General features: G+C 46.1%; 1 long non-coding RNA gene across 1 annotated transcript in view; it reads left to right on the top strand.

Moving 5' to 3' along the window:
• Window positions 1-21233, top strand: part of LOC137045842 (uncharacterized) — a 248085-nt gene that overhangs the window by 38726 nt on the left and 188126 nt on the right. The window lies entirely within an intron of this gene.

The following is a 21233-nucleotide window of genomic DNA, read 5'->3' as shown; positions in this document are numbered from 1 at the left end:
ACAATTTATAAAAAGGTTTAAGACTATTTGGGCTAATGTTTTCCATTTTACTAAACAACAAACACAATCATTATATTATTGCATAACAATACTTAACACTTGAAATATTTAAAATGAATTTATACTCCTTAATATCAAGTTTGTCAAAACACTTTGGGTGGCTTTCACACAAGGTCCCTCCTTTCTGATGATTGCTACTGTCTCATATGACTGGACATTTGAGAGGTTATATGATTTTGATGACATGGCCCCACAGCTTCAGATAATCCATAGTTTCACTGACATTAGTATATTTATGCGGGACCTACAAACACTAAACCTTAGGTGTCCCACATTAGGCACATTTAGGGCATGTCAGTCACCCTATATTATGTCCAGTATATGGAGTGTTCTTGGCTCTTAGCTTTACCAATATACAAAGGTGAATGAATATAACGACTAAATATAGGCTTTCATCTCAGTCATCATCTTAATTTTGCTTTAATGTGAACATGATTAATCTGTTACCTAAGTCTGTAAAATATTTCGGGATACTTTAGAACCACGCTACAGGGCTTTTATTTTGAAACGCACTTTTGTAGGCGGAAAATCTGCTATCTGTTTTGCATCTCATGAATAGGAGTTTCTACTAGTAATAATACAATTATAGAGCTCTGTAATTAGAATTGTTACTAGTCAGAATTGAATTAAAGAGCTCTCTAATTCAGTTTTTACTAGTAACAATTACAATTAGAGAGCTCTCTAATTCAGTTTTTACTAGTAACAATTGAATTAGAGAGCTCTCTAGTGGAATTGTAGAGCTCTGCAATTGGATTATTACTAGTAACAATTGAATTATAGAGCTCTCTAATTGAATTCTTACTAGTAATAAATGAATTGTAGAGCTCTCTAATTGGAATTGTTACTAGTAAAAACTGAATTATAGAGCTCTACAATTCATTTATTACTAGTAAGAATTCAATTGCAGAGCTCTATAATTCAATTAGAGAGCTCTACAATCATAATTGTTACTAGTAATAATACAATTATAGAGCTCTGTAATTGTAATTGTTACTAGTAAAAATTGAATTATAGAGCTCTTTAATTGAATTGTTACTAGTAAAAATATAATTACGACGAGTAACGCTGGAACGTTTTTATGCTGAAACGGCCTCCCATAGACATATGACTAGTAATAAATGAATTATAGAGCTCTCTAATTGGAATTGTTACTAGTAATAATACAATTAGAGAGCTCTACAATCATAATTGTTACTAGTAACAATTGAATTAGAGAGCTCTATAATCATAATTGTTACTAGTATTAATACAATAATAGAGCTCTGTAATTGTAATTGTTACTAGTAAAAATTTAATTATAGAGCTCTTTAAATGAATTGTTACTAGTAAAAATATAATTACGACGAGTAACGCTGGAACGTTTTTATGCTGAAACGGCCTCCCATAGATTTCTTACTAGTGCAATTATAATTGCAGATATCTCTAATTGTCATTTTGACTAGTCGAATTATAATTATCACTAGTCAAAATACAATTGTTACTATCTTTAAATATATTTATAGATAGTCAGACAAAGGTTTAAATGCTAAAATGAATTAGAGATATCTCTAATTACCTTTGCGTATGTGTGACGCGTCTATTGAAGATATCTCTGACGTCATTACAGATATCTTTAATAGAGTTTTGACTAGTCAAAATGTATTTAGAGATATCTCGAATCAGATTTCTTACTAGTGCAATTATAATTGCAGATATCTCTAATTGTCATTTTGACTAGTCGAATTATAATTATCACTGGTCAAAATACAATTGTAACTATCTTTAAATATATTTATAGATAGTCAGACAAAGGTTTAAAAGCTAAAATGGCTTGCGATAGTCGCCCACATACTCGCCTGAGAAGCTACGTGACGTCTGCGCGTGTCGTCTGAAGTTTTGCCAGTTATCGGAAAAAAACATGTAGGGTAATAGGTCTCTTGTAGCTATGGAATACTAAAGGAAATCGCCTATATTACTTAATTCAGCCAGTTAAAAAAAAAGGTAAATAAATGTATTAAATCGTGCATTTTACAGATTTTACATCAATGTGTTAAAACTATACAGTTAGTAGTTAAAAGAAATGCCCATTTATAAAGCTGTGTTTAAAATAGTCCAGAAGCTAACCCAGTTAAACACGTATTTATTAGAAGAAAATAGAAAATATACATTTATCCACATTAGATCATTTAGGGGAGAGCAGGGCACAACCTATAACGATTTTTGACTGTCTCATGTTTGTGTAAATCCACTTGGGGTTCAGAGTATTTTTTGCCTACATTAATTTCACACGTCTAATACAATTATGTGGATTTGTTTCAATAAGTGTAAGCTTTTTTCTTGATTTACCCTGAAACAATGGACGTGAAATGTGACAAAATGCCCCATAGGTGGGGTAGTATGTCCAAATAACTGCTTAAAATGTTATCCATTCAATCAAAAAATATACAAGACAAACTAAAATATTTTGTAAATAAAATTATTAACGTTTTAAAATAAAATAAAGGCATTTTTCATCATTAAAAATATTTAAACAATTGAGTTTGACAACAAACACATCGCTTAATACAGCACAGGATAGATAAAAACATAATAATGAATAATTTCTGAACATTGACTCCCAGTCTTTATTAACCCTTTTTTTTTCGTGGTTTTCTCAAACGAATTACAAAAAAAATGAAAATAGATTATTATATCATATTTCTAATAGGGGCTCATTGTAATGCAGTGTTACAACCACGCACCCCACCTGCTCCCCTGGGATTTAAACCACAATTTCTGTCTTCTGCTGTTTAGATCATCATTAAAGAACAATCTAAACTGTTAAATAACAGATAGGCCTAGAAGATTATAATAATATTAGATTTGTCTTATTTTAAATGAACACTAAAAACAGATGATAAATAAACGTTAGAGATATTTGCTACACTCTAAAAGGAGATGTGTTAAAATTGACACAACATGTGTAACACATGTAGTGAGTGTGCTCAATAAATGTAGCATTTAACACAGAAATTGTGTCATTGTGTCAGCAGTTCGTAATCGAGTACAGAACGCATGTGCCCAAAATACAATGTTTCAAACTCTATGACTTTATCCACGCAATTGTTCACAGTTTAACACCTTCAACACCAGAGAAAACAGTTAACAGAGTTTGCACTTTAAATTAAAATGTAGCAACTGATAAAAAAAAGTTTATATTATAATAACTTTTATTTGCATAGGCCTGTTTGTTTGAAAACATAAACACTGCATACACTGCACAATGATGGTGTTTGTCGAGCACTTTATAACATGCTGTGTTGAAAACAACACAATGAAATGAGTTTAAAATTGACACAAGTTGTGTAGATTTTAACACATGTAGCGTATGTGCTCGGACGACACATGTTGTGTTTTTTTAACACATATTTGTGTTACCTGTAACTCAACCAATGTGTTATTCCTCCTACACAGAAGTGTGTTGAAACCTTTTACACACTAATGTGTTATAATTACACCACGTGTCAGATGTGTTACATGTGACTGTATTTGCCATCTGAGTTATTTCCTGTAATTGGGTGAACATACGTATTGTTAATTTGTGTTTAGTCCAGTGACGTTTAATAAAGAGTTTGTTTGAACATTTTATAACTTGCAGGGAACTACACTGCCACCAAAATGGTCGCATATGCGACCTTTTGAAATGCCATTGCGACCCGAATTTCTATGGGGTCGCAAATGTATCACTGATTATTTTTGTACCTACCTTATGTATTAGGCAATATACTATGATTTACTATGAGCATTTATTAATACAGAAAGCCCCCTCCCAAAGCCCCCTCCCAAAATGTAGGCGAGGCGTACGTTGATTAAAAATAATATACCTCTCGTTAAGACACACACAGCAGCAATCGCATATATATCTCAACATAGCCTACAATCTGTACGTGTTGAAATTAAGCGGACAATTGACTCATATTGTAAGAAGGGAAGTTCAAGTGTAACAGAACCATCACTTGATGTCGATGCGACATGTCAAACGGAGCCTGTGAGTGAGAATGATGTGGCTGAGAAGGATTCGTCAGGGAAAGCACACGCGGGAAAAACGAAACGGACATATGAATTTCGACACCAGTGGCTCGAAGAATAAGTTACCAGTGGTTAAGGTACCAAGACGGAGCAATGCACTGTATGTACTGTAAATTCTGTGGGCCATCAATTGCTTGCAGGACTGTCCAAATTTGTAACTGCGTCAAAACAATTCAAACATGAATCATTAACGTTAGCCGCCACGTTTACATGCACATTTTTTTGTCATTCCAACTAAAATAATTACGATTGAAAGATTCAGTGGACTGTTTACATGAGACGTTATCTAAACCGAGCTGACTTTCAATCGCAATCATCACAGAGCAGTTTGTCTGCCGCTTCAGAAATGTCGACGCTTCTCTCCAGCAACTGAATGTGTTCACGGATGCCATAGCAACTCTCAACACCCACCAGGACTTACACGGTTTTATAAAAGCTATTTATTTGTTGTAAAGTGTAATAATCATCTCAGAAAAAAATAAATTCTTCTGTCAGGAGCAGTTGAAGTAAAAAGTGCCAGGGACAAACGCTGTCAAGATGAGAGGATGTAACTTAGCCAGGCTATGTCTGTGTCATTATGCCAACATTATCTTCATACGTTCTTAAGAAATAAAAAGTTTACCCCTCAGAAAAATAAACTTTCCTCTCAACATTATAGCCTGCGTTTGAGCGCGGCGCGCAGTCATGGGCCTTTCACACCGAACGCGGCAACGGCGCCGCTGCGCTAAGAAATCCCATAGACAGTAAAAGAAATGGACCGAGCGTTCCCATTGACGTCAACGGCGAAAGAATGAAGTCAACCTAGGGGCACTCACTTCCTGATGGCGGAGCGAACTGCGCCGGCTCAGACTGAGCTTGAGGACGTAGATGTGACGTGAGCCTCCTGTCTGACAGCTGTAGGTCTTCTAGTAGTTGTGGAAAGTGAAAGCTGAATCACGTTGTTTAAATATTTTCTCCCGTTGCTTTTGGCTCACTATGGGCTTCTCCCCATTCTTCTCCCTTGACTTTATCAGACTTTGTCTCCACGTCCCCCCGACTGTCTCATAGACAGTAAAGATCGCCTGCGAGCGTCTCCTCAGGTCTATACGGTAATTTCTCAACTGTGGGACAGAGTCGCGTTGGTTATGACGCAATCGTTAGCCTATTTTTACAAAAACAGCTTCTACGGGGCGATAGTGAAAGATACAAGGTAACGGAGCCTTTTATACATTGTCGTGTTTCTTTAGAAATAAACAATGGACAAATGGAGTCTTTAAACGCCTCAGATGTAAAGTTATTCACTGTCAAAGTGACTCAAAAATGAATGGGAGTCAATGGGATGCTAACAGCAGGTGATGGCTTGGTTAGCAATGGCCGCCCCTAGGGGTGAAACGCTTTCCGAGCGCTAGATTACCCCCTTGAGAAATCCATTCATTTCAATGGCCTGCGCCGCGCAAGGACGGTTTGTTGCTGCGCCGACCAAAGCGCACGCACCCTTGACGAGCTTGCGTGAATGCCGCGGTCAAAGTTCAAAATGTTTTAACTTTTGCCGCTGCGCTCTGTGACGATTACCCGAGCGGCCAATAGAAACAGTACATCGAAAGAAACGAGCACGGAAATCAAAATGGATGAACATCTTGTACTGTGCGTGTCAGTACAATAATATTATATTATATATAATATAATACACACATATATAGGCCTACACACACAAACAATGTGCAAGGCATATACATAATAATGATAATGATATATGTCTTATTTATATGCCTTGTTTTCACACTGTGTGTGTGTATATATATTGTGGCAGGGTGAAGGATCACGCAACAATGAAATTGGTGCAAAGCCCCCAGAGGGTGGATTTATTTGTATGAACTGTGACAAACGTGGTGTGTTTAGGTGCAGGTGCGCTGTGGATGTCCTTCTTCCGGGTGCCCTGGTGCTAGCAGTGACGTGGGTGCGGCGAGGTGGCCGGAGCGTCACAGGCTGCAGTCTGGGTGAGAGAGAGAGACAATGGTTAGCGTAGTGCTGCATAGAGATCGTCCTCAAACTGGTGTCCCAGAGTGAAGGCTTTTATGCCCGGGCCTGATGGCCTGCAGCTGTGACGATCCGGCCCGTGCTGATCGTGTGCAGGTGTTTTCCATCAATTGCCAGGGCGACGCTGATGAGAGCTCGGGAGACTTGTCACACTCCCCCCCCCCCCCCCCCCCCCCCCCCCAAGCGTCGCGCTGGTCCTGTAATGACAGTTAGTGGCATATACTGGGGAACATAGGGGTGGGCGGGGAGTGCGCCCTGACAGACCTGCGTAAGCTAACCACAGCCTGGAGAGTCCGTCGGCGTTGGAGTTGGCCGTCCCGGCCCGATGCTCCTCTGTGAAGTGGAAGTCCTGGAGCGCTAGGAACCACGGCGTCACTCTGGCGTTGGTGTCCTTAGCGCGGGCCATCCACTGAAGCGGGGCGTGATCCGTCATCAGAGTGAAGCGGCGTCCCAGCAGGTAGTAGCGGAGCTCCAGGACCGCCCACTTAATGGCCAAGGCTTCCTTCTCCACCGCCGCATACCTGGTTTCGGCTGGGGTCAGCTTACGGCTGATGTAGGTGACGGGGTGCTCCTCACCCTCCTGGACTTGGGAGAGGACCGTTCCGAGGCCCGTGTCGGAGGCGTCCGTCTGCAGCAGGAAGGGGAAGTTGAAGTCGGGCGCTCTCAAGACCGGTTCCGTGGTCAGCGAGGTCTTGATGGCCCGGAAGGTCTTATCCAGCGCGTCATCCCACTTCACCTTCTCCGGCTGCCCCTTCCTGGTCAGGTCTGTCAGGGGAGATGCTAAGGAGGAGAAGTTAGGGATAAAACAGCGATAGTAGCCCGCCAACCCCAAAAAGGCTTGTACCTGGGTCTTGGTCTCCGGGCGGGGCGCTGTCAGGATGGCGTCAACCTTTTTCTGTTGCGGCTGGATCAGCCCTCGACCCACCCGGAAACCCAGGTACTGAGCCTCGGCGAGGGCCAGATGACATTTCCGGGGGTTGGCGGTCAGCCCAGCCCGCCGGAGTTCCAGGAGCACCCTCCGGAGCCGCTCCAGGTGGTCCTGCCAGGTCTCGGAGTGGATGACCACATCGTCAAGGTATGCTGCGGCGTAGGCTTGGTGAGGACGCAGGAGGATGTCCATCATCCTTTGGAACGTCGCCGGTGCCCCGTGGAGGCCGAAGGGGAGGGTCCGGTATTGCCAGTGCCCACTTGGCGTGAGGGGGACTTGCCAGTATCCTTTGGTGAGGTCGAGTGTCGTGATGTACCGGGCCCTCCACAGACGTTCCAGTAGCTCGTCGACACGGGGCATCGGGTAGCCATCGAACTCCGAGACCTCGTTGAGCCGGCGGAAGTCGTTACAGAACCGGAGGGTGCCATCCGGTTTCGGTACCATGACGATTGGGCTGGACCAGGCGCTGCGGGATGGTTTGATTACCCCTAACTTGAGCATCTCACAAATTTCATCCTCGATGGCCTGTCTCCGAGCCTCTGGGACCCGATAGGGCCGCTGCCTCACGATGACCCCTGGTGGCGTTCGGATGTCGTGCTGGATGACGTTGGTCTGCCCGGGACGGGTGGAGAACACATCAGAGAACTGACGGACCAGATGGTTCAACTCCGTCTTCTGGGCGGCCGCCAGGTGGTCCCCGACGTCTACAACCAGGGGATCGACGGAAGCCAACGCGGCGAGCTGTTCTCGGGTCCCCACCCACCTCTTCAGCAGGTTAACGTGATATAGCTGCTCTTCTCGTCGGCGACCCGGCTAGCGCAGACGATAGTTGACGGGCCCCACTCGTTCCACGACGGTGAACGGACCTTGCCAGGTCGCGAGGAACTTGCACGTGGAGGTGGGGACCAGCACCAGGACTCGATCCCCTGGTTGAAACTCTCGTGGCTGGGCCGCCCGGTCGTACCGTTGTTGTTGGGACTGCTGCGCCTTGGTGAGGTGTTCCCGGACTAATGGCATGACCTTCTCGATCCGCTCACGCATCTCTCTCACGTGTTCAATGGCGGAGCGGAGAGGTGCCGGCTGCTGCTGTTCCCAGGCCTCACGGGCCACGTCCAGAAGACCCCTCGGCTGACGGCCAAAGAGCAACTCGAATGGGGTGAATCCCGTGGACGCTTGAGGCACTTCCCTGATGCCAAACAGGACGTATGGGAGCATCAGGTCCCAGTCTCTCTTGTCTTCCGCTGCCACACGCCGGAGCATCTGCTTCAAGGTCTGATTGAACCGTTCGACGAGGCCGTCCGTCTGCGGGTGGTATATCGTGGTGCGGAGTTGTTTTACCTGCAGCAGCCGGCAGAGGTCCGCCATCAGCCGGGACATGAAGGGGGTCCCTTGGTCCGTCAGTATCTCCGCTGGGATGCCGACTCGGGTGCAGAGGAGGAACAGCTCTTGGGCGATGTTTTTGGCCGTGGCCTTCCTCAGGGGAACTGCCTCTGGATACCGGGTGGCGTAATCGACGATCACCAGGATGTGCTCGTGTCCCCGGGCAGACTTAGGCAACGGCCCCACCAGGTCCATTCCGATTCGCTCGAAAGGTACCCCGATGATGGGAAGCGGAATGAGCGGGCTGGGGGGAGGCGCTCGTGGTGCGGTCCGTTGGCAGGTTGGACAGGCCTGACAGAAACGCTTCACTTCCCCATCCAAGCCTGGCCAGTGGAACCGGTCCCGGATCCGCTGGATGGTGTTGGCGACTCCCAGGTGACCGGCCATTGGATGGCCGTGGGCGATTTCCATGATCATTTCTGTCTTGGTCCTCGGCACCACGAGGAGCTCTTTGACCTCCCCCCTCCGCTGGGCGACACAGTACAACAGGCCGTTCCGAACGATGAAATGCGGGAGAGGATGGGGCGCTGGATGATGGTCCTGGCCGTCGACTGCCCGGACCTGAGTCTAGCAGTTCTTGAGGCGGTCATCTTCCAGCTGGGCCTTCGCGAAGGAGCCCCCTCCCTGGACCTGTTGGAACACATCAAGGAACACATTAGGAGTTTGGGAGGGGGACTCACCATCTCTCCCGCTGTCCGATGCCAACAGAGCGGCCTGGGTCGTCCTCCTTCTCCGACCGCGCCGCTCTCGGGGGCGGCTCCCGGCCTGGCTGGCTGGCTGGGCGGAGGTCTGAAGCAGTTCTTCAAAGCCCGGCCAGTCCCGTCCCAGGAGTTCGGCCACGGGAAGGTCCTTCACAATTCCCACTTCCAGCGGCCAGGTGCCCGGGCCAGCGGAGATCGTCACTCGGCGGGCCGGGACATGACGAGTGTCGCCGTGTACACAGGTGATAGGAAGTCGATTGGGCCGGGAGCCGCCGGCCTGTGTACTGCGTGCTGGGTACCTTCCGGCGCGCGTCGCTCCTGGACCACCCTCCGGGGGAAAGAAGGCGGTCGCTCCCCAGGGTTGCGGTGCATCGCCGCCTCCGCCAACTCGATGGCTTCGACGAGCTCGCTGATGGAGGTTGGATTCGTCATTCCCACCGCCCTCCTCGTGGGCGGCGGGAGAGCTCGGAGCAGACGGTCGATCGTGACACGCTCCGCTACCTGATCCGCGGTGGTTGTTCCTTCGAGCAGCCAGTGTCGGGACAGTCTGGAGAGTTCAGCGGCCTGGGCGCAGGCTGGCCGACGAGGCTTTTACTCCCAGTCGTGAAACAATTGGGCTGCTGAAATGGACGACAGCCCGAGGCGTCCGAGGATTTCTCTCTTTAATGCATCATAATTGTCAGCCCTTTCAGTGGGCAATGAAAAGTAGGCTTGTTGTGCCTCACCGGTAAGCAGTGGTCCCAGCAGCCGCGCCCATTCGCTCCGGTCCCAGTTCTCCCGAACCGCCGTGGTCTCAAATAGCTGCAGGAACAGCTCGATGTCGTCATGGCCGGTTAACTTTGGCAGTAGCTGGGTGGCGCGGACGCGCGGATCAGGCAGCGGAACGTGCTGGGCAGGGGCAAGGCGGAGAGCGGCGATTTCCTCTTCAACTTTTTGCTGGCGGGCCGCCAGATGCTCGGTGATCTGTTGCTGTCGCAGACTCACTTCGGTAAGGCATTTTAGCAGGTCTTCCATGATGGGGGAGGAGCACCGCCTTTTTCTCCGATCCGGTTGACTGCGTGGGTGAGAAAAAAAACAATGTCAGTGTTCAGGGGGTGGTTGGTGATCCTTCACGCTCTTGCCCGCATTCTCCACCAGTGTGGCAGGGTGAAGGATCACGCAACAATGAAATTGGTGCAAAGCCCCCAGAGGGTGGATTTATTTGTATGAACTGTGACAAACGTGGTGTGTTTAGTTGCAGGTGCGCTGTGGATGTCCTTCTTCCGGGTGCCCTGGTGCTAGCAGTGACGTGGGTGCGGCGAGGTGGCCGGAGCGTCACAGGCTGCAGTCTGGGTGAGAGAGAGAGACAATGGTTAGCGTAGTGCTGCATGGAGATCGTCCTCAAACTGGTGTCCCAGAGTGAAGGCTTTTATGCCCGGGCCTGATGGCCTGCAGCTGTGACGATCCGGCCCGTGCTGATCGTGTGCAGGTGTTTTCCATCAATTGCCAGGGCGACGCTGATGAGAGCTCGGGAGACTTGTCACAAAATATATATATATACCTCTTCTTCCTTGCTGCTCTCTCTCTTCTTCTTCTTACTAGAAGGGTTATTGCTATCGCTTAATCGCTCGCTTTTTAGCACGGGACAGATACACATTTGCTGTGATCGAATGAATAGAAATAGACATATAGAACGAACTCCCGCAAAAAGTTTTGAAAACTCCGCCTACTTTGCGCTGGCCAGTGAAGCGCATCTGAAGGGCTGCGCTGAACCCCGCGGCAAGCGCAGCGCATTCCGCGTTCGGTGTGAAAGGCCTATCAGTAGTGAAGGCGCGCGCTGTGTATCACGTCATATAAGGACGCACACTGAAAAGTAATCCGGTCAGGTCGTTTAACATGGTTACATTTTTCATGAAAAGGTTTATCCCACCCCTCTCAAACTGATTACAATTTCATTCGGTTTGGGCATTTTTATTCAGATTGAGGTGTGTGTATATGGAGCATTTTCATTTGGATTGGACTTTTAAACCGATTATAGTGCTCCATGTAAACGCACTGAAGCTTCACAATGATAGTATTTTTCTTATTATTTTATGGATTATATTTATTTTATTTTTCCTTAAGAGTTCAGGAGTCTGCCCATCTGTGCCCACCACAGCATGTTGAAATGCAAAATAAATTCATTTTGCACTTTATTGTGTACTGTTTTTTTTATTGCAATAAATCTATCCCAACCATTGTTAAAGAAAACAAGAAGCCATGTGGTTTAAAAGATGGCAAGTAAAAAAAAACACATCGGATGCAATACAGTTTCATTATTGTTCATTATTATCCAGAGTGGCTTACTATAAATCATTTGTGTTAGTAAAAGTTAGTAGCGCAAGTGCCACCAGTGGAAAAGGTTATTGTAGTTCCCTGAAGAAGGCATGTGGTTTAAAAGATGGCAACTAAAAAAACCCACATCAGATGCATTACAGTTTCATTATTGTTCATTATTATCCAGAGTGGCTTACTAAATTTGTGTTCGTAAAAGTTAGTAGCGCAAGTGCCACCAGTGGAAAAGGTTAGTGTAGTTCCCTGACTTGGATGTTTTGGACATCATGAATCCACACACACACACACACACACACACACACACACACACACACACACACACACACACACACACACACACACACACACACACACACACACACACACACACACACACACACACACACACACACTCTTTTTGAGATTATCAGAGGTTTAGATGCTGATGATTTATTGAATGTTGATTTGAAGTCTCCAGAATCACGATTAGTGGCTCCTTTATTTGATCTCTTGACCCTTTACTTGTCTTTTAATTCTTCTCAGGTTGCTGTAACTGTATTGTAATCAAGTACGTTAGTTATGGCAAGAGAAAATATTATCATAGGTTTTTGAGAATATGGATGGTGTTTATTGATTTCATTTATGTGCTGTTAGTTATAACGGTCTTGTGAAACTTCATCATGATATCCAAGATCCATCTTGATATATACAATGTTTTGCATAGACCAGGGGTTTTCAAACTTTATGATGCCAAGGACCCCCAAATATGATGAACCTTTATGAGGGACCCCCTTAAATCCATCTATATATTTTTTATGTATAAAAAAAAAAAACATTGAAACTGTTAGATAAATTGTAAGTGTGACATTTTAAATAGAACATTGTTTCCAAAATTAAATTGCCTATACTTTACATTGGACGTATAAACCTGAAGAACATGTTCAATAAAAAATGACTAGTATAGGTGTGACCCCCCTTTCCGTGTTTTAAACAGATTTAAAGGTTCTTGACTACGCCACCTGGTGGCTCTCACACCAGGATATACCTTACACCTTAACTGCTAAATACCTGATCTAAGGCAAACAGATTCGAAGTACACGTGAGATGAACCAGACAGAGACGTGTTCTCAAAAAAAACAATAACAACTTTATTATATAATGGTATAATCACAGAAAGCCATACCATCATACCAAAGACATATTACTGGCACGAGAGACTAGACCTGGTATTAGCTGTAACGAGGGACAATATGATTACCATTTAAACTGGAGAATACAGAGTCACTGGCAAGGCAGGTTACCCGTCCGATACATGCGTGACATCCACCAACCGTGCTCTGGAACCTAGGGCCCACGATCACACACACACACACACACACACGATTCAAACAATATTGTGAAGTGCAGTTTACCACTACAATACGGGTTGCAGTGTGTGGGACGGAACCAGGAACCTCCCCTGTGAGCAGCTACACTAGTACTCTGGAAAAAAGAAAAGGAAGTTATCACTAGCAGAGTGGACAGGATTCTCGTACTAGAACAGCCAATACCACATCAGTCAAACAGCAGTAGACAGAGGCTTCAGCAAAAAACACAATAAAGAAAAGAAATAAAACTTAATTCAAGCAAGGCAAAACAGCAGGAGCAATCTGCCTCAATTTTAACATATGAACTGCCACAATGGAAAAACAGCCCGTTGCACCAGTTTTCACAACCCTTCTTGATAATTCTGCTTAGTTGTGATAAAAACTGCCCGGCGTGTGCTTTGTCCAGGACCTTCAGTAATACACAGCACCATTACCCGGAAGCATCTATCAGTAACGTTAAAGGTGGGTACTTTGCCCCAGACCTTCTTGATGCCACTAAATTGTGGTAAAGCTACCCGGAGTGCGCTTTGCCGAAGACCTTCGGCAATACACAGCGCGATTACCCGGAAGTGTCTGGCAATCAGTCAAGCACCTTTGTGACTCCGGAGAACCACATACCCGAGCAGCAACAGGGCTAAAAAATGTATCCATACACCAGAGAATATGTCCAAGCCCAACAGGCAGACGACTTTATAGAAACTGGCCCAAACGCAAATGAGTTGTTTAGCCACTCGCAGCTAGTTGGGTGACGTCAGGGGGTTACCGTAGCTGCGGAGGGACAAACTTCAAACAGAACGCGATTTCTCCACCGGTTACATAGGCAACTTTCACAATAAGCAGCTATGTATTTGTTACGAGTTTCAAAATAGTGTAACTGCAGTAACAAATGATTTTGGTTGGGGTTCACTACTCTCAACTCCCTTAGTTGACTGGAAAACAGAATGGTAAGATCAGAGAGTGAAAGAACGAACCGCCATCTTCATACACAAATCTCTGTATCGTTTATTACAAATGTATCAAATCATGGTATAAAACAATAACATTCCCTTAGTGTAAACATGTTTCAATGTCAGAGTCTATCCGTTAATTTCAATTTAAACTTGTCAATATAGTTTTCTCTTTACTCTCCACATAACAATGTGACATATTTCACACTCACATTCACAAAGTAATCATGTCTTAGCAAAGCACCACTCTTTCTTTAAAGTGCAGTAATGTCACAAGGATAAATCATACTTTAAGCTATATAGATATATATTTATATATATATACATGTCTATACACATCTGTTTACTTGTTAACTCACAAAATGCACTGTAATACTAATTTAGTAATGTATCATAAACCCTCTTTGGCATTAAATGAATACTTACATGACTTTAGAGTCACAACATGAATTATACACTTTGGGAAAACTGTTCAACTTATAATACTTTCATAATAAATTCTCCTTTATATTTTAAACAACATACCCCTTTTCTCTTAACATTTACTATAGTTTATAACCTGTCAGGATACCTTAAAAACACAAAATAACGTTAACAGGAAGTGAGACCACCAGTGTCACTCATTCAGCACAATACTCATGTTACACAGCCGCTCGCGGCATTGTTACCGAACCGTTTTCCCGCGATTATAAACGCGGCTCTTTAACTCGGCTTCATACATCGAAAATTTCATAACCAACTCATCACAGTTTCAATACACAACATACACTTCAGGGGGACACAGTTATTGTCATGTGTTAACAGAATACCAACCTGGAAAACAGAATGGTATGATCAGAGAGTGAAAGAACGAACCGCCATCTTCATACACAAATCTCTGTATGAGAGACGGGGGTGGCGTCCGTCACCTAGGTACCGCGATGCACCGATACCCGCACTTTGGTTCCGCTTTCTTTGGTTCCCCCCTAACATTAATATTGAACTACAAGATGCAAATTGCAATTATATTAAACACTACATTGCTCCACTTAAATGCACATCACATAAACATTAAACTGTGGTATCACATAAGGGTGGTATCACACACTCCCCAACAAATAAAAGTGGCTCCTGACACAAGATATTCTGAACAACTTCCCTCTGAACACTCAAACTTTTTTTTTCACATTCCAACTCTCCATTAGTGTACCCTATGACCTATATAGTGTGTGTGTGTCAGATCTGATCTGGTGAGTATAGAATGTATGCAAGTGTCTTTCATGGCATCTCATCCACAGTGGGCTGGGTACACAACAGGTAGGTAAGGGCATTGAGCAAGGGACGGGGCTTGGAAGTGGTGGAGGTATGGATTGGGGCACTGGTAAGTATACTGTAATGGCTGGATTCCAACTGCACTCACAGTGGGTCGTGGGTGATAAGCGGGTTGACCCAGGGATGGGTAAGTAAACACATAACTAGGTCGTCTTTCTCTCGTGGACTGTCTCTGTGGGATCTGATGTTCATGTGGTGGTGTGGGTACATCATCCTCTTCATGGACAGCGTGCAGTTCCTCTTGAACGGTTGCAGGTTGCAGCTGCTCCATCCCCTGTTCATCCTCACTGGATAACCCCTGTTCCTCATCTCTAACACTCTCCCTGTCCTGTTCAGGTTCTGCATGGATTGTTTCTCCCGAGTTGGCCACATTCTGTTCAGATCTGCTTTGGAAGTCGGGAGTAACATGCGGCACAGGTAAGTAACTTCCAGCTTTTGGTTTCTCCATCGGTATTCGCAACCAGTAACGGGGCACACCCTCCTCTTCCTCAGAATCACTCATCTCTGGGTCCTGTGTCGTGTGTGTGGGTTTCTGGATCTCTGGAGCTCTCTTCTTTTTCTTTTGTGACTTTGCTGTGTCGGTATTCCGATTCTGAAGAGGCTCGACAGGTAGGTCATTGACTTGCAACAGGAGGTTCCTGTGTAAAGTGCGAACTGGTCGGCCTCCAGCCTCCGGGCTGACTTTGTAAACAGGATTATCTCCAACCTGTTCTCTCACAATGTAAATAAGCTGCTCCCAGTACGGTCTAAGCTTCCCAGGGCCCCCTCGTTCACTGAGATTGCGTACAAGGACTCTGTCCCCAGGCTGAAGAACTACACCTCTGCTCCGTTTGTCATAGTATTTCTTCCCTTTGGAGCTGGACTGTCGGCTGTTTGCGTCTGCTATTCGGTATGCCTCCATCATTTTTCCTGCCCATTTCTCAGCATATCCTTTTGGCCCATCAGTTTCAGCTCCCTCATCTGTTATGAGATCGAAGAGGATGTCCACTGGCAGACGAGGATGACGGCCATACAACAGATAGTATGGGGAGAAGCCGGTGGCCTCATGTCTTGTACAATTATATGCCTGGAGTACCTGGGGCAGGTGGTCTTTCCAACTCTCCTTCTCTTTCTCTCCCAAGGTGCGGAGCATCTGCAATAGCGTGCGGTTGAATCTTTCTGCAGGATTGCCCTGGGGGTGATACGGAGAGGTTCTCGAGTGGGCGACACCAGCTAATTGCCTGAGGGTTCTGAAGAGTTCATTCTCAAATTCTCGGCCCTGGTCGTGGTGTAGTTTGGCCGGGTATCCAAATCTGGGAATGAAGTCATTGAAAAGCCTATCAGCTGCCGTCTTACCAGCCTTGTTCTTGGTGGGATAGGCTTGCGCAAACCTGGTAAAGTGATCAACCACTACCAGTATATACTCATATCCGCCTTTGCAGGCTTCCAGGTGAAGAAAATCAATGCACACCAACTCAAGGGGCGAATTTGATGTAATACTTCCCATTGGTGCTCTTTCATGTGTGGCTGGCTTCTTCTGTTTAATGCAAGAACACTTTCTGGTCACATACTCCTCTATCTCCCTTTTCATAAAAGGCCAGTAGAATCGCTCCCTTGCTAGGCTTAGAACTTTTTCAACACCAACATGACACATGTTGTTATGCAGCTGGGTGAGTACTGTTTGCTTGTAGGTGGCGGGCAGGACCAGTTGGTGTCGGCCTGCACTTTTCCTGTAGAGAAGGTCTCTAAGAATTCTCTATGTGTAATCTGTTCCACTTTCTTAACAGCCTCCTTGCATGTGTGTCCATCCTCCCTTTGTCATCCTCTGTTAGTGTTGTGTCATTTTCCTTCAACGCCATCACCTTCCCAATAGCAGGGTCTTTTCTTTGTTCCCTCACAAGCTCATCGTGACTGACTTCCGGCAGGGGCTCAACATGAGGCTGGTGGTGGGATGTTAAGTTGAGGGCTGCCACCCAAGCCACATCTCCTTGTTGTGCTCTCCGGCTTCCATCCCATACAGCACATACTGCCTCCTCCGATATCTCTTCCGAACACCCAGCCATAAAGGTGTCAATGTCCAAGGGGCAGCGTGATAAGGTGTCAGCATCGATGTTGGTTTTTCCTGGCCGGTATTTTATGTCGAAATTGAAATCGGCCAGTTGCCCCACCCACCGGTGACCCACTGCGTTGAGTTTGGCAGTGCTCAGAATGTATGTGAGGGGATTATTGTCCGTGAAGACTGTGAAATGTGGGGCGTAGAATAAGTAGTCACGAAACTTTTCACATATCGCCCACTTCAACGCAAGAAACTCCAGCTTCCCGCTGTGTAGGTGATAATTTTGTTCTGCTGATGTTAGTGTGCGTGATCCATACCCAATCACCCTCATCTTCCCATCCTGGTTCTGATAAAGAACTGCACCTAGACCTTTTTGGGAGGCATCTGTGTGAAGTGTGAAGGGGCGGTCGAAATCGGGGTATGCCAGGACTGGGGGTTTGGTCAGACGGTCAACAAGCTGTTCAAGGATCTGTTGGTGTTGTATAGTCCATTCTACCGGAGTACGGGAGGACTGCTGATTGCCTTTTGTTTTTCCTTGTGGCGGTTTAGCCCGAGAGGTGCTGGGTTTTGACTGGAGCAGGTCGTACAAGGGCTTGGCTATACGTGAGAAATCTTGCACATATGTTCGATAATAGCTCAGGAACCCAAGCAACTGCCTGACATCCCCAACTGTCTGTGGCGTCTTGTCTTTCAGTGCCCGCACTGCTTCCAGGTCTTTGGGGTCCATTTTTACTCCTTCCGCCGACACCAACCGGCCGACATATCGAACTTCTTTGCGGAAGAGCTCACATTTCTCTGGCTTCAGCTTTACCCCGTGGTGTTGTAAGGCTTGTAGGACCTTGCTTAACACCTGCACATGCTCATCAAAGGACCTGGAGAAGCACAACACATCATCGAGGTAAGGGATGCAACATTCATCTCTCAGTGTGTCAAGCATACTTTCCATGCTCCTTTGAAAGGCCGCTGGGGCATTCGATAGCCCAAAGGGTATTCGGACCCATTCGTAGAGCCCCCATGGGGTTATGAAAGCGGTTAGGTACCTTGACCCTTCGGCAATAAAACCTTGATGATAGGCTTTCCCCTGATCAAGGATCGAAAACCAGGCATAACCTCCCAGAGAGTCAGTGAGGTCCTGAATTCTGGGAAGGGGATGACGGTCCGGCACGGTTTTGTTGTTGAGGAGCCGGTAATCAACACATAGGCTTAAAGACCCATCTTTCTTTCTGACACAGATAACAGGAGCAGAATAGGGCGACTGGGACTTCACAATCCACCCTTTAACCAACAGCTCCTGGATATACTCCTTAACTTCCCTGTAGAGTGGTTTTGGGATCGATGTGTAGGCCCTCTGAACTGGGATGTCATCCTTAGTCCTGATCTCCATCTGTAGGGAGGGGATGCACCCTATGTCGTCGCTGTCACGGGCGAATGCTCCACATTCCTTGTGGAGCACTTCCTTTACTGCCTGCTGTTGTTCAGGGTTGAGGTGACTGATATCAACAGGAGGAAGCCAGGACTCGGGTGGAGGGGTGCTGGGTGAAGTGACAGCCTTAACCTCGACTGATGTGATCTTTCTTGGTGTGGGATCAGCCTGAGATTGTTCTCGTGCATCAGTCTCAATGACCTTGATAACATGTTGGATGGTTCCCAGAGAGGTTCTCCTCGGCAGGGTGATCTCATGCTTCGAGTGATTGGAGATGGGCACCTTAACATGAGGCCGTCGGGTGTTATTAATCTCCAAGAGGCCCTCACCTACACTCAACTGCCCTAAGGCAACACTCTCCTCTGTCGGTTCATATAAGACAATAGGGTTCGAGACATCAAAGTTTGGGGGCACCCTACACCATACATGGACTGTCCTGCCAGGGGGAATGATAGTATGGTCTTGGCCCACCCTTATAGTAACTGGATCACAGTAGGTCCTAGGAGGTACCTGGATGAAGTTCACAATGGCCTCCACATGTTCCTCTTCTATTCCAAAGGCACTGCAGAGAAGGCTGACCACCGTTGCAACTGCATCACCCGAGGATTCTTTCCTTCTGATGATCTCTTGGAGTACATTGGCTCCTAGAAGGGGCTGGGGCAGTGGCAGTGGGCTGACTAGGAAAGGAGCCTGTATGGTGAGATTTGGGTCTTCATTCCCTGCAAGATTAACAGTGAGCTCAACCCACCCACTGTAGGGGACAGCATGACCAGTGACTCCAAAGACTCCAAGTTCTTCCTCTAAAAGCTCAGAAAGCGGTCTCAAGCTATGATTAGGAATGTGAGTGTCAATCCATTGTAGGTCAATTATGCTCACTTGCGAGCCTGAATCGAACAGGACACTAGCTGGGTACCTGCCAATCAAACATTTCAGCAAACTTTTCTTCCCAATTTGGGGCGCCTTGCAGGCGGGGTTACTCTGGCTGGTCAGTACATGTGGATTTTGATGTTTGTTTTGCTTGGTGTGTCTTGTTATTTGTTTGTTAGTTGTTACTTTTTGGGACTGAAGCTGCTCACCGGTCTCTGGGCGTCCCTCCACAAAGACCGAGCCCCGTTTCCCTGCATCCTGACACGTTGCAGACATCCGACGGCTCTGTGTCCTGCCTCTCCACACACAAAGCAATGGTTACACTCCTGGGCATTCTGCTCTGCACATTTTGGACAGCGAGCTGTCCTCCCTCTCACCTGGAATGCAGGTTGTCCCAGCTGTGGTTGGACCGGTCTACTAGAAGTTGGCTGAGAAGGAGAGTAAGACGCCCGAGTATTTTCTGTCCGCTGCTCCATCAAAGAAGCCACCATGTGTGTCAGGGTCTCCACCTGAGAAGTGAGCAGTTTTATTGTCTGGAGATTTTCATCGCTTGATGGTATATCTCGTGACTTGTTATTGTTGTTACGATCTCCCGTCTCGACCTTGGCGCTGTGTGCTTGTGTTACCTTTTGTCGGGGAAGTTGGCCCAGTCTACGCTGGTGCTCGTTCTCATCACTCATTATTTTCATGACCTGGCGAAGGATTTCCTCATCTGTGACTTGACTGTTTGAGATCAGAGGCCTCAGTCTCTGTCGGAGGTCAGCATGTTTTGTCCCCAAACCCTGATAGATAGTATGGAGGAACACCTCTTGGATGGTCTTGGGATCATAAGAAATGTCTCCACTGGCCTGTCGGGACTGGAAAAGGATTTTCTGCTTGAGCCCAATCATGCGGTAGAGAAACTGCTGTGGTGATTCTTGGTCTGATTGCCTGGCGCACATCAACTCCTGAAACATTTCAGTTGTTGCTTTCTCTCCAAGGTGGGACCTGAGGAAGCCTTTGAGCTCAGATACTGTTATTGAATCTTTGTTAACAAGCATATCTTTAAAAGCCCCTGGTTTAATGATCCTCAACACCCCTCTGACCACCTCTGCTTCTGCAAAGCCCTCTTTCACTCCCTCGTCGATTTGTTTGCTGATATTGCTGTAATTTAAATCAGAGTTCTGGTCCCCAACTTGACCACCATGCACTTTGAAGTCTCTGCGCTGCAGGTAGGAGAGGTCCTTCAGCATTACTGGTCTCTCCGAGATCACCTGAGGAATACAGTGTAGCTCTGACTCACCCTGGTGGTGGTAAATTGTGGGTGATGGGGCCTCTGTAAATGCATTTCGCCGCAGTTTCTCACCCAGCTCTTCATACGCCTGTCTCAGTTCTTCTAACGACTGTGCTGTTGTATCGGTATGAGTGTTAGAGTGAGGTTGTGTTTGCATAACTGTACTGTAAGGGTGAGAATGAGGTTGTGGGGCAGAATGTGTGATTGCAGTGGATGGACTGTGACTAGGTGTAATGTGTGTGCTACTATCACCTAATGTCCCCACAGGCAAATTAACAGGAGCACCAGCATCAATTATTTTACCTATCAAATCATTCAAAACCAACAACTGACCCATACCCTCATCCTCAAGTCCTAGTAAGGTGTCAGATTGCATGTAGGAGACTACATACTCCATGCAGCCTTCCTCATCATTCACATTCGGCTCTTCTTCATGTGGGTCATTGTTTGCAATGTCTTTTGCAACTTGATAAATGTCAATGCTTGAGAGTCTGAATAGTTGTTTCTTGATGCCCCATACTAGTTCTTTACGTGCTGTAGACATGGTGTGTAGTCCTGTTGTCACCTTGTGGTTTATGATTTCAAT

Source organism: Pseudorasbora parva, chromosome 18 (genome assembly GCF_024679245.1).
Source record: "Pseudorasbora parva isolate DD20220531a chromosome 18, ASM2467924v1, whole genome shotgun sequence".
Lineage (NCBI taxonomy): Eukaryota > Metazoa > Chordata > Actinopteri > Cypriniformes > Gobionidae > Pseudorasbora > Pseudorasbora parva.
This window is presented reverse-complemented; position numbering and strand designations above follow the sequence as displayed.